The following is a 15,005-nucleotide window of genomic DNA, read 5'->3' as shown; positions in this document are numbered from 1 at the left end:
CAATATTACAAAAATCACAAGGCAATCTTATCAAACACCTTTTCTTTGATACATCACTGGTCTGAGTAACTTCTGTTTTAGAATCACCTTTTACAGGTGATGTCTGAATCTCCTTTATTTCATCCTCCTTCCTACTTTTCTCATTGACTTTGGAAACACTTGAACCTTTTTTTCCTTCACTGTGGGATGATGCATCTCGCCTTAATAATTCTGTAATTTTGGATGCTGTTTTACTGTCATTTTTGTTGAGGATACTGACAGACTTGCTGAGTTTGAGGAGAGAGGTGAGGAACAAATGGGGTGGAGTTGGAGGACGGTATTTGATGGGGTCACTGGAGCGTGAGCCAAGAGGCCGGACCTTACAGGTGCTGATTCTGGGAAGAGTAGAAGGAGGAGGTGGAGGAGGAAGAGGAGGAGCAAATCCCCTTCGATTGGCCAGGGGCGGCCGTCCTCTCTTGCGTCCCCTGGGTGGAAGCGGTAGTGCTGGGGGGATGCCAGGGTAATGGGAGGGTGGGGAAGCCTTCCTCTGTAGCAGAAGTCCACCGTAGTATTCCTTCCCTGAAGAAACAAGTCAAGCATTACCAACTGTTCTATGAAGTGTTCCTCTTCAACTGAAGCTCATACAGGTAGAATGGGCAGAAATAGCCTTGTTGCATACTGTTGTTGACAGACTTCAACTGTGGCTACAAAACTTTACTTGGCTGCTCTTGAATTTGTATAAAGTATGTGCATTGATCAAAGCTTCAAGTTTATTACTTCTTGGTTGCTTCCACTGTTCACTATTACCTTCAAAGATGATAGTTAGGCTGTTTTCGGAAAACACATTTGTTTTACTAAGCCCTTTCAAGCATATAAAGCACACACAATTTTTAAGCTCCTTCACACCACAAAAGCTGCTGAAAACAAAATGTTCATTTGAAGCACTGAATATGTTTACATATGAAGTATTCAACTAATTAAACAAAAAAGAAGACCGCAACATTCAATTTACATAAAAACAGAACTTTATGTGAAATACAGTGCCAGTTCAGAGAGGAATGGTGTATTGTATATGCTTAATACTGTACAAACCACAACATTTCTAAAACTGAAAAACTGCCCATTTCAGCACAGCTGTAATCAATGTATGTGCATTGATTACTGCAGTACTGTATTTAGTGCCCTTTTCCCAAAATATGACCAGGGACCTAACCTTGATGGATATATATATATTTTTTATCTAATAAGTTTCTTTGAATCACCCACATACTACGCAGAAAGTAAAATTACAATGCAGTTGTATCAAAACAGAGCTCTCAATTAATATACCTGTATATGGCACTTCTGTAATCAGGAACAGACAATATGGGAAACCAAATGAATATACCCTTCACTTAAGCTAGCTTCAATATAAAACAAAGCACATTTTCCAGGATATAACTAAAAATCTTTGTTATAAATCTAGGCTAATTAATATTCAATGCAAAAGCAGAAAGTAGCAATGTAATTCACAAGAGACAGTAAGATATTACTGAACCATACGAGCAGTAACAGCCGAGAGTTTAAGGTTGGTGGAGTATGAAAATGCTGGAAAATGCACTGCATTTGATGAACAATACAACACAACTACTTTCATTAATGCCTTCAAAATACAGTAATCCCTCGATTATCTGATATAACACAGCAAAATGCATGTTCAGATAGTGGACTTCTTCCCTGTCCCCCCTTGTATGTACCCTAACTTTGAATGCCACTGTAAAAGGACACTACAGTACATTGCACAACACTTATTCCTGGTGTTCTACAGTACTCTATCTGGTCAAGCAGACCTATAAACCACAGCCAAGCAATAATTACAGTTAACCAGAACCATCAACCACAGGCAAACAATCACCACGGCCCTAAAAAACATTAAAAAACCCGTCCAGCCAGGCAAAAATGTTTGCATAGCCATAATTTCCACCTGGATGCAAGCATCTATCTAGATAAAATGGAAAAATGTTCAAATAACGGTTTTGAACACCCAGATCACAGCATTAGGATAATGGATGGTCCAGTTAATGGACGTCCAGATAATTGAGAGATTATTGTATAGTACCAGTACTGTTCAACAGGTATTACAAATTATGCTTACTGTATAAAGCCTTGAGAAGTAAAATAACTGTGATTTTAAATACATTTTCCTTCTGAACTACAGTGGCATACAAAGTAAGAATTCTTGACATCAACGAAACAACACTCCACATGATATGCACTTAAGTTCCTTCTGATCATTCAATATCCCTAGCCCAAGCTGGCAGGAAGCCAGAGCAAGGATTTCTAATGTCTGCAGTTTAAAGCTTTTCGAGACTGTAGGTGAAACAGTGTCATCACAAACTGTTCCTAGGGCTGTCTTCAAAATGCCACCTTATCACTAGATGTCACTTCATCCAGTGTGAAATCCTGGTTACCATTTCTCTCCAGCCAAGGAAAGAATTGGTGGATGAGCATTCAACTATGGCTCATAACTATCAGTTCACATCTTCAAGAGGGAGCTGGAAGTTCTTCAGTAATGTAATGTAATGCCATCAAGTGCATAGGTATGTTACCTATCAATGTTTCAGATGGGCAGTCTTGCAACAGATCCTATTTGGAAGGGGATATGTATATACACCCTGTTGGAGCCTTTGCAAACAATACGAACGATCTATATGAGCCCAGTGTTGGAGAAGGATGCCTTCACACAGTGGCACTTACATAACCAGGTAACTCTGTTTTTTGCCAAAACAAATGCCCCACACCTCCCTCCATTTCCTCCAAAAGGAGGATGGTGGACTGCAGGAGAAGGGCAACTTCAGTCTAGTGACTAATGGTTTCACGTCCACATGAGCCTGGAGCAACAACAGCAACAGCAGCAATAACAACAACAGCTAAATGCAACTGATCCACACAGCATGTTTTAAGCACCCAGAATGAAACTAAGAGTGCTAGTAACCCTTTACTGTACAACATTTTTACTAGTTTTGTGCCTTGCTATCATTCAAACTGATACCATTCACTTACTCTACTTCTGTATCACTCACAAAACAACCTAAATTCATGTACTCTATTTTTGTATCATTCACAAAACAACCTAAATGCATGGACTCCACTTTTCTATCACTCACAAAACAACCTAAATGGTACTTTACTTCTCTATTATTCATAAAACAACTTAAACTTCATGTACTCTACTTTTGAATCACTTGCAAAACATACTACATTCGTGCTTTCCTTTGGGTGTCATCCACAAAAAAAACTAACATTCATGTACTGTACTATGCTTCTGCATCACTCACAATACAACCTAAATTCATGTTGCTACTCTAAAAAAAAAAAAAAAAAAAAAAAAAAAAAAAAAAAAAAGTACTGTATACAGTACCCATCATAAACCTGTGCAGGATGTTCCTAATACTTGCTCAAACACATGATCCCCAGCAATTATTCATTTTAACGTGAAATGAATCAATTCCCTTACTATGGTATGGAACTGATATAAGAACTATATTGAGTGTCATAAAAATAACATAGTTTTATTTTTATTACAGGCTGTTCTTAGCATGGCCAAATAAAAGGGTATATCTTTAATTAGGTGAATATCAATTTTAGGCCAATTATATGCCATATTACAGTCACAGTGATGACCTGAAATTGTGGGAAACTTAATGATAAGTAAAAGCTAATGTTACAGCATTTACCTTCCATCACAAAATTCTGAAGGATACCATGGGAAAAGGAGGGTATGAAAAAATATGACTACCGGTATGCAAAATAAGTGGCAGATAATAAAAAGCCACTTGTGACAATTCTGTTGAAGTGACCAAAAGAACAGTGTTGCAACTCTCTCTCGTGTGAAAGACTGCTGAGAAAAGGATAGCGAACTGCAGTTATTCCAGTAAAATCAGAACTTTCTTATTGCAATTTTTTTTTTTTTTTTTTTTGCACTCTTTCCTCCCTTCCATGTACTAATTTCTGCATGTCTGGGCTCCATGGTAACACAATAAGGGTGTGGTAACACATAATGATGCCTTTGCATGACCAAAACAAAATGGCTTGTGATTCTGATGCCTGAGTGGTGAGACTAATGAACATCACATGGCAGGATTTATGAACTGGGTGGTTAATTCATATCTTGCCACCCATTTTTTTTTTTTTTTTTTTTTTTTTTTTAATACCTCCGTATATACTCTGTTCTTATTTTTTAATGCACGAATATGGGCTTCTTTTTTTTTTTTATTAAACCTGGTAATTATGAAGGTATACTCTAGCAAGAACTCTACTTATGTACCAGTATCACTCACAAAAACCCAACTTTTACACACTCTAGTACTGTTTAAACTTCCAAGACGCCCACACTCACCTACTTTACTACAGTATCACTCACAAGATAATCTGCACTCACCTACTCTACTACTGCATCACTCACAAAACAACCAATGTACTGCACTAATAAGTTAGTACAGAAATATATCAACTAAGTTAACTGAATTACTTCCCCAGGAAAATATAAATGACTTAAAATTACCATATAAGGCAAAAATAACCTGGCTGCTACAATTCATTCCTTCATTATATGACCTTCTAGTGTACTTTATTCTATCTACAGCCAAATGATTTCATCTGCAAGGGAGAGATCTTCCACACTCAGGGGGTAAGCAGTTTTGGTAATATGAATATCTATAGGTGATTTATGAAGAAATCCTGCACAGTTCTGTTTGACTGAAATGTTTGGACAGTATGTGGATGTGAATATGTTTGTGCAGTGTAGTGGTGGGATGCTTTCAAAGCGTTAGGTAGACAATATATAATATCGGTACAGACTCCCCCCCCCCACTCCGAAAAAGAACTGATCTCATGTTGGTGGAATAAACTGTGCTCCTTGTATCTTCATGTGGTCTTGTGACTTTCAGTAGTTTAGTTTCTCTGTACAGGCAGGCCTCAGTGTCAGTGAAAACTTGCATATGAACTCTTGTATGTATGTGAAATTTGCGAATGTGGTTTTGTTCAAGTACATGTAAATGGGAAATTTTGGTCCTGGCCACTCAACCAAATTTCAACTTTTTACCCCACTATTCTCATTTATCTCCCAATTGGAAACAGAAAGTAACTGAAATACACCACTTACTGATACAAATTCATACACTCCCCTCTGAAATCCTTTACTATCAATGTAAGCTAACTACGCACTTTCCAGCATATTACCTGGCATGTATACATGCATGCACCCACCCATGCACATAAACCACACACACAGTCTAACATGAAAGCAAGTTAGGTACTGGTTGCATACTGCATTTCTTGAGATAAGGGAGTCCCCTACAACATGATGTGTTCAGAACAGTTTATGTGACTTTATGGCAAATATGCCTAAATGGCTCGCTTGGTAAGCTGCTGTACTCACGCAGTTGCAAGCGCTGGTTCGAATTCTCCCTACGTGTCAAGTGGGGTTGGTGGAGGAGTAGTGCCCCTCCCTGTAAAACAATTAACTCTAAGCCTTGGCCACCCCGTTTGGGATACATGGCGTCTGGCAATGAATGAATGAATGAACAGAAACTAATTTATCCTCTACATATTGTCTGCCACTGTGTTTTGGGAAGAATGGCCTTTGCAAAAACAACTTCAAGGATTTTTGTTTTTATTCTGCAATGATCCATCTTCTCATATCATATTGTACCATCCTTCCTTAAATACATACCAGCTTTATTTCCCCTTGTTTCTCCTCCTTCCAAACACCCCACAAATTTTATTTTAATTAATGTAGCCCCTTGATGCACCATGATAACCAGCTTAGTACTATGCCTCACTTTCCCTCAGCCATGGGGGGGGCGGGAGCTGATAGTTCATCAAGAGTTCCTTTTGAGACAAATTTGGTAAGCCTGGAAATAGAAAGGTTGTCCCTCCCCCATAATCCTCAATTTTCTCAACATGATGTTGCAAATGCTCCTTAATACACAAATGACCTATTTATTTATTTTTTTAATTTTTTTTTAAGTGAGGAAGAAGGAACCAAAGGCAACGAGCCTGCAAAACTATTCCTTCCAAGAGAAAAACAAAATATATGAGAGAGCCAAATTCAAGATCCGATCATTTCCAGATGCCTGGACACACTGCGTTTGAAAAACTGGAGGTCATAGGAAGTAGGAAATACAGACAGAGGGAGACAGTTCCAGAGCTGACCTGTTGCATAAATGAAGGACTGGGAGTATCGGTTAACTCTTGCATTAGAGAGTTGGACAGAAAAGGGATGAGAGTTTGCTGCTAGACGGGTACTATGCGTCTGTCGTAGGGGTGGAGGAATGCATGCAGACAGTTCAGAGGAGCAGTGACCATTGAAGTAGCGATAGAAAAGGGATAAAGATGCAACAGTGCAGCGAAGAGACAGAGGTTGAAGGAAGTCAGTAAGAGGAAGAGAGTTAATGAGGCGAAAAGCCTTTGACTCCACCCTATTGAGAAGAGCTGTCTGTGGGGAGACTCCCCACACATGAGAGTTGTACTCTACACAGGGACAGATAAAACCCCTGTATAGAGTCAACAATTGTGCAGGGGTAAAGAAGGAACGGAGTCGGCTAAGCACACCCAATCTCTTGGAAGCAGATTTTACAAGAGACGTAATATGATCTTTCCAAGACAAGTCCCGAGTAAATGAAACCCCAAGCATGTTCAACGATGATGCAGGATTAAGCTGAATATTATCAAACATTAGTGGGTATACCTGTGGAAGATTTTGTCGGGTTGATAGGTGCAAAATCTGAGTCTTTGATGCATTAAAAACAAGATTATTTTTATCCCAGTTAGAGATATGAGCCAAGTCAGACATTAGGTGTGCCATAGCCTCATCCCCTGCCTGTTGAAGTAACTGATGAGATGGACGTTGCAGGAATCGAATGGAAAGGTGAAGGGTGGAGTCATCAGCGTATGAGTGGATAGGGTTAGATGTACAGCTTAGGAGGTCATTGATGAATAAAGGGAAGAGAGTTGGTGATAGGAGAGAGCCCTGAGGAACACCACTGTTAATAGATCTAGGAGAAGAACGATGGCCGTCTACAACAGCGGCTATAGAACGACCAGAAAGGAAGCTAGAGATGAAGGCACAGATAGAAGGATAGAAACCGTAAGAGGGCAGTTTGGAAATTAGAGATTTATGCCAGACTCAATCGAAAGCCTTAGAGATGTCAAGTGCAATGGCAAAGCTTTCGCCAAAGTCCCAAAAGGAGGATGACCAGGAGTCTGAAAGGTAGGTGAGAAGATCGCCGGTGGAGCGTCCCTGACAGAACCCATACTGACGATCAGAAAGAAGGTTGTGATAGGAAAGATGCTTTAAAATTTTTCTATTAAGAACACTCGAAAACTTTTGAGATACAGGATGTTAAAGCAATTGGACGATAGTCAGAGGGTTGGGAATGGTCACCCTTCTTTGGGACTGGCTGAATGAGAACAAACTTCCAGCAAGAAGGAAAGGTACAAGTTGACAGACAAAGGCAAAAGAGTTTGCCTAAGCAGGGTGTAAGCACAGAAGCACAGTTCTTGAGAACAACAGGAGGGACTCCATCAGGCCCATATGCCTTATTAGTATTGAGACCTGTGACAGCAGAAAATACATCAGCCGAAGAAATTTTAATGTCAGCCACGAAGAAGTCAGAGGGGGGAAGTGATGGAGGAACAGCACCGGAATCGTCTAAGGTGGAATTGGAGGAGAGAGTCTGTCATCTGTAACACTTTGAAGGTGTGGAAAAGACATAATAAAAATTATAAGTCACTCTACCCACATTACAAGGCATGGAATAAGAGGTTTTCACAGATATAGTAAGATCAAATATGACAATAAAATTGCAACTTTCTTTCAGTGTCTACTCTGGAACGGAAAAAGTTCAGAAGCTGGAAGGTCCACAACAAAATCTTTACTTCTGGACCAAGAACCCTAATTTTGTCAAAAGACTCACAATCATAACTGGACTTCACATTTTAACCCTTCCGTGGCCGTGGGTCTGGAATTTTACGTGCACTCCTGGCAAATGCTGGGGCCACTTTCTGAAGCTTCAAAAACAGATTTTTTCCCTTGCCATATTGAAGAGGAAGTTCCGACACACCCGGCAGTGCCTGGCAGTGCAAATTTCAGTTTCCTAGACCCATCCTGTGGCATGCAGTCGAACACGGAAGTTGCATAAATTCAGGCAGTTAATACTAGTCACATGTAGGTATTGCAGTGATGCAACATCGTTTCCCCCCCCCCCCAAATAACATCGTCAATGGTGCTGAAAAGGTGTGAAATAACTATATACAGGTAAGTGTATTTTGAAGTTTTTCATTACATACTATGCGAGGTTTGAATGTAAAAATTTATATTATGAATTTATTTTGTATTTTTTGGTTTATTGTGTTTATGGTAGTACTGGCTTATTTTCATAGTCTGGGTGGTGAAGTTTGTTGGAAAAGGGAGGTGAGAGTGTCTGTTTTCAGACACAAATTAGATAAACGTCTTCCTTTGAGTGTACAGGCCGGACAGTGAGGGTTGAACTGAGAGACAACCTGCCATTCGCACCTCACATGAGCTGACAGCATCACGTGAACGCAGAAAACTTTGCTGTTATGCTTGTAAATGGCAAAGAATATGTAAAATGATTCAAAAAAATTCAACAAACCTGAACAAACAGATAAAGATACCAAACAAAAATTAATTTTTCTTTTATTTTCATGATTTTTTTGTTTATGCCTGTGTTTATTTATAATCGTAAACAGGGTGGTTGTGTGTGTTTTGCAAAGGAGGAGAGAGATGATATTTTCTGTCCGGGTTGAGATAATGGGTGTAACCATGTGTATTTAGGGATGGCCGTGAGCGAAAAAATCGTACATCCACTCGTCACGGCAGCAGGTGGTGAACTGACAAATGAGGTGTGGTGGGTGAGAGCATGAAGTGAAGGTCAGTCTCATGTCCCAGATGTTCGTTCACTTCCTGAAAGTTTTCACAGTTTTCTACAAGTCGCACTGCATCGAATAATCCAAATCAGTACAACAAACCTGAGCAAATAGGTAAAGATACCAAGACAAAAATGTATTTTTCTCTTATTATCATGTTTTTCGTTTGTGTCTGTAATTATTCATAATTGTAAGCAACGTTGGGTCTGGTTAGTACTTGGATGGGTGATCGCCTGGGAACACCAGATGCTGTTGGTATCCCTGCGTGTCAAGTGGGGTTGGTGGAGGATTAGTGCCCCTCCCTGTAAAACAATTAACTCTAAGCCCTTGACCACCCCGTTTGGGATACATGGCATCTGGCAATGGATGGATGGATGGTAAATAGGGTGGCTGTGTGTGTTTGGCAAGAGAGGACAAAGATGATACTTTCTGTCTGGGTCAAGATAATGGGTGAAGCTGTGCTTATTTAGGCATGGCCATGAGCAACAAAAATCGAAAATCCACTCATCACAGCAGCAGGCTCTGACCTGCTTGATGGGGTGTATGGGAGTGTAATGCAGGTCAGTCTGAAGATGTTCATAACATTCGTTCACTTCCCCAAAATTTTTTGCTGTTTTTTATAGACTGCACTCAAATGACGCCTATGGCCATTAATTGGCTAAACGTCATTCAACGCCAGCAGCCACGGAGGGGTTAACAAGGTGCAGCTGAAGGGTTAATTGGTCATTCCTGTAATTTTACTGAAAAGTAATAAACTCTTATGCTTCACACATATCTGAAGTTGGACCAAATGCTATACTGTACATGTGTGTCCCACGAAGAGTCTTATCATCTACACTCAAAGCACTCAGAACACACAACATACCACTAGCAAACATTAACTGCTTCACCACTACACTGACACCTTTTGTGCGTTATTCTTGCTATTACCAAATGATTTTATTTAAGTATGAAATGTTATGGAGTCAATTCATGAAGGTCACAGCTAACTTCCCCAGTTTTAGTGTCTTTCAAGATTGAATAAAATTACTTAATGACAATTGAAATAAAATGGAGTACATACTCTTGGAGTAAAGGTGTTCCCACCTTTTTATCTTTCACCAATGATAACAATCAATTCCCCCAAGCAACTTTTATCCTAAATGTGGATGTTCATAACGCAGATGTCATGAAGGTTGTATGGTGGGGCCCATGCGCAAGGCTTGGGAGAGGCATACTGAGCAACGCTTTGAATCAACAGCCCAGGGCCCGAGTTCTCTGCATTTAATTTTTAGGAATAAACAGTGTAATGTTTTATTTTACATTGGAGTACCAGTCCCACTGAAACGCAAATCACTGACTGGCTTGAAAACAAAATTCCGTCTATCTTTCATCATTCATTTCCATATCTGGTTTTATGCTTGTTTTCCACGTACAACTACCATAGGTCAGAAGGGCTCACCTGACAGCACCCTTCTGACCCATGCTACGTGGAAAAATGACATAAAACCAAAAATGTTAATGAACAATGAAAATCTGGTGGAAGTTCATGCTTAAGTCAGTCAAAGATCTGTTTTCAGTTTCAGAGGGACTGGTACTTTGATGTAATGTAAAACTTTACACTGTTTATTCTCAAAAATGAAACGCCGAGAACTCAGGCTCCGAGTTGTCAACGCAAAGCATTGCTTAGTTTGTCTCTGCCAAGCCTTGCACACGGACCCACCCTACAACCTCCATGACCTTGCTGACCTAATCAGTTTATCGTCCCTTCATTCTGTATCACTGACAAAAGTTTTATCAAAAATCGTCAAAGGTTTCAGGAAACTTTGCGCCTGAAACGATAAACTAAGTCGACCCCATATGATCCTGACCTTGCTAACCTTATCGGTTCACCATCCCTTCACACTGCATCACTGACAAAAGTTTGGTTAAAATCTATCAAGGAGTTCAGGAGATATTGCATCCACAAGGATAAACTAAGTCAACTCCAGATGACCTTGACCTAGCTAACCTAATCAGTTCCTTATACGGCATCACACGAAAGTTTGGTGGAAATCTGGTGGTAGGTTCCGGAGATACCAGGCCCACAAGAGTGTTACAGATGTGCAGATCCACGTACACATGCATGCACGGACAGACAGACCAATCACTTAATGCCTCCTCCACCACAGGTGGGTGGAGGCATAAAAAAGAAAGGGGGGGAACAATTTTATCTCTGGAGAAGGAAAATCATCAATTCAAAGAGCAATATCTCACCATTTTTACTGTTAACTTTTTTTGTAAATTACTAAATATATTAATACTGTACTTAAAAGTTTCACTGATGCATACAGTAGAAATCAATCTGACAATTCCCCAAATTCATTATCAAATATATGGAAAACATTGCAATATTTGTAACACACTTCTAGAGACTGAGTAGCATGGACAGCCACCATTCGGTGACCAGGGTCGATGCATGCAAACATGCAGGAGCCTTTATAAATGAAATTACATAAACATCCAATATACAACATGGACCATCTGTTTACCTCAATATATACTGTATACTGTGCCTCAATATTTACCTTATGTTATATATACAGTATGTAGAAAGTGAGAAATGTTAATGTTAGGGATAGGGTTGTGAGCGGCAGACTAAAAAAAACCTGGGATGAGCTCATCGAGCGTGGCCTCAGGGCTAAGGGACCAAATAGTAGCTGCTAGAAATCATGCAGCATTGACAGCTGCCATTAGATGACCAAGGTCGACACATGCAAGCATGTTGGAGCCTTAAAAAAAAATAAAAAATAAAAATAAAATAAATAAAAAAATAAACTTTTCAGGCTTACCTTCAGCATCCTCAGTAGCACCAAACTTTCTACCAAGGACAGAATCCTTGCCAGACATGATTTCCAATGCACAAGTTTCAGTATTTGACACATAAAAATTCATCACTCCACTTAATATTGCACACTGCACTATTCTATGTACACCTTATAAAAAGAATCGGGACCCTTACTGCACGATACAATATGCCACACCGCACGAAGGAATTTGAAGCCCCAGCTGAGTTCTGGTGCGTATCAGTGGTCACTGCGAGACACATCAGCTCGTGGGGTCCCGATTCTTTTTTTATAGGGTGTACACCTGTGCTGCTACTTGGAAATAGCAATGATGTTTCAGTGGCCTTAAATGCGTGCGACAGAGCAAAAGGGAGGCAATCACAGCGTACATAAACAATGGGTGATCATCTTGGCTCAAACGTCTGACTGTTGGCTTGTGTGGGAAGCACCACGCATGCATGTGCTTGCCATACTGGGCCACCACAATTATCATACAGTAAACTCTCAATTATCCGTTGCCCCAATATCCAGCCCAACGCAATATCTGGCGCTGTTGGCACAGCTCTATCAATGCAACATCCAGCAAAATTAGGCAACATTCGGTGCTGAAACAGGAAGTAATTGATGGTTCTATTCAATATAAGGAAGCAAGGCATTTCAAACGCTCTTTCGCAGTAGTCAACAGGTGCCTGGGAAAATCCCACAAAGCACCAGCCAATGAGAACGTCTGCAGCATGCCAGCCAATCAGAATTCATTGCAGGAGCAGCCCCAGGGCGCTGAGCCTACACTCTCTCTCATGGATATCGTACAGTGAAGTCCTATCTATGCACTCTGCTCTTGTGACCATGTGGTGGCAAAACCCTGGTGCTAAGACTTATTCTGTGGCCTCCCATTCCTTGCTTGTTGTTGCAAAGCTTGTGGCCTCTCGGTGCTTTGTGTCCTAGTGCTTTATTCAATTCTGGAAAAGCTGTACATGAAATTATTTTCACTAGACCACACAGGATTATGTTCACTGAGCCGTACTGCATGGTGTACAATACCCTCCATTGATGCCAACACTAGGTGAGTACATAGTACATTATGTACTGTTATTACTCAACTGTACCAATATTGTATTGTATTTTGTTTAATTTCCATCTGCTACTTATGGGAAAGTTTTTAGGATACAGGGTCAAGAAAAGCAAGACGATTAAATCCACTGCAAAAAAGGCATGCTCTTCAGCAAAAAGTGTGTGGTCCCCATACAGTTTTCTACCTAATAAACTGACTCTAACTACCAAGGAGCTTGCAATATCTTAGAGTGTCTTGGCAGGTCCATTCTGCTAAATGTTACACATCCATCCATCCATCATCTAATCCTACGTTCCCCCATTAGAAGCGCAGGAGCACGGGGCTAGGAAAGGTAGTCCTGGCATTTAAAATAAGAGTGACCAGCAAAACACATAGAAAAATAAAGAAAAAAATCTTGAGCATTTATTAGAGAACTGATGATCTGGAAACTAGTGCTGTACAGTACTGTATAATCATCACAAATCCCTTGCTCAAAGTTATGCAAACGACTGCGTCCCACCAATTTATTCCTTATCTGACTGCCGTCACTCCACCCCTCACTCACCACACAGCTGTTTGGCAGATAATACAGTGAATACGTATGAACTACTGTACTGTATGTGGAAAAATGAACTAAAGAAATATATTAGGAGCATTTATTGGTGAAATGATAATTAGGAAAGAAGTGTTGTACAGTAGAATTATCATGACTCACTTGCTCATAGTTAAGTACTGTATAGGGCCGCAGCCCACAAAAATATGCCTTGTCTGACTGCCATACTCCACCCCTCACTCGCCACTCAGCTGGTTTGCAGAAAATACAATAAACTGTATAGTATCCAACAAAGCAATCCTTCCTTTCTATCAGCTAGATTTTATCTTCTCTGCCAGTGCAAATGCATTCTAAGATGAAGTATAAATTAATCTTAGAGCACATTTGAGGATTAAATTGATGGGCTGTGGCCATACACAATTGAGCAAGGGAGTCATAATTTTACTATACAACACCAATAAATGCTCAAGATTTATTTCTTTACTTTATTTCTCCACGTTGAATAAAATAACAATGTTTAACAAAATGAACTTACCGTGTGCATTGTGCACTCCTGCAAGACGCTGCAATCACGTGTGTTATGTCCATGGGGTGTGTTTAAGGCGTGGTTGTGTTTCAAATGGAATAGACTGGTTGACGGTTAATATTTTCTTTAAGTAAACAATTTATTTGGGTGGGCGATAAATGTGCTGAATCATCCTATGATATAATTAATCTGACGAACCAAAGTAAAAATTTGGAGATATAAGCCTTCAAAGTTGCACAAAAAGAGGTGGTAGTAGTAGTAGCTGTTCCCTAGGCAGTCTGGCCGAACAGCCCTGAGTCCCTAAGGAAGGCCACTGCTGAGACTGGGCTTTCCCACAGAGGTCTCAAGGAATGTATGTTGTGTTGTTGGTGTAGGTGACTGTGTGCAATGCAGTCTTCCATAATGTGCTTAATAGTATGGGGTGTTGTGTTAAATCCTGGACAGGCATCTGCAACGGAGTCATCCAGCCTCTTCTGGTAACTTAAGAGGGCTGGATGATGCCCACATCTCAGCCTGGCCAGGTGGACCCTATCCTCACGAGGGAGATAGGATTCAAAGGGGTGGTTATCAGGAGGCCGTGCATGCAGCTGTGTGTTGTCTTTAAGTGACTGAATGGAGCGGCGAGTGATCAGAGTATGGATATGCTTCTGGAAGCTGGTCTGAGGCAGGCGAGGGGGGAGAGATGCAGTATTTGTGTATGGTATCGTGTGCTGGGTGTTGTTTTGATGTTCCTTGGTATGTGTGTGGATGTGCTGCCATGGAGTGTAGTGGATGTTGTGGGTTTGTGGAGGCTGCAGAAAGAATTTGGGTGCCTCACATGTCTATGTAATCTTTGACTTTGAGGACTTTGGTTTCTTGATGTAGATGGTCTGTGGGTGTAGCAGCTGTGCAGCCTGTGATTATTTTTAGGGCCTTGTTCTGTATGGTCTATTGAGTGTGTGTTTTAATGAGGTTAGGAGCCCAAGCAGGGCCTGCATAATTCATCACTGAATGTAAATATTGTTTGCAACTATGGCGGCGGTTTCTTTGTTGTGTCCGAATGTTGTATGGGCAAGCGACCTCAAGGCATTGAGTCTTGGTGTTATTTTTCTTTTTTTAAACATTTGTGATGTGTTGTTTAAATGACACTGATGTATTGTATGTTACACCAAGGACTTGGGG

At 40.4% G+C, this 15,005-nt stretch overlaps 1 protein-coding gene across 1 annotated transcript in view; it reads right to left on the bottom strand.

Moving 5' to 3' along the window:
- The window catches only part of LOC145414675 (uncharacterized), a 75,620-nt gene that overhangs the window by 19,750 nt on the left and 40,865 nt on the right, over positions 1-15,005 (bottom strand). The gene's annotated exons all lie outside the window — the stretch shown is intronic.

The sequence above is a fragment of the Coenobita brevimanus genome, chromosome 100 (genome assembly GCF_032717465.1).
Source record: "Coenobita brevimanus isolate Jiangsu-jjx chromosome 100, ASM3271746v2, whole genome shotgun sequence".
In the NCBI taxonomy this organism is placed as follows: domain Eukaryota; kingdom Metazoa; phylum Arthropoda; class Malacostraca; order Decapoda; family Coenobitidae; genus Coenobita; species Coenobita brevimanus.
Note: the sequence above shows the minus strand (reverse complement) of the source record. Positions and strands in the feature narration are given on the sequence as shown.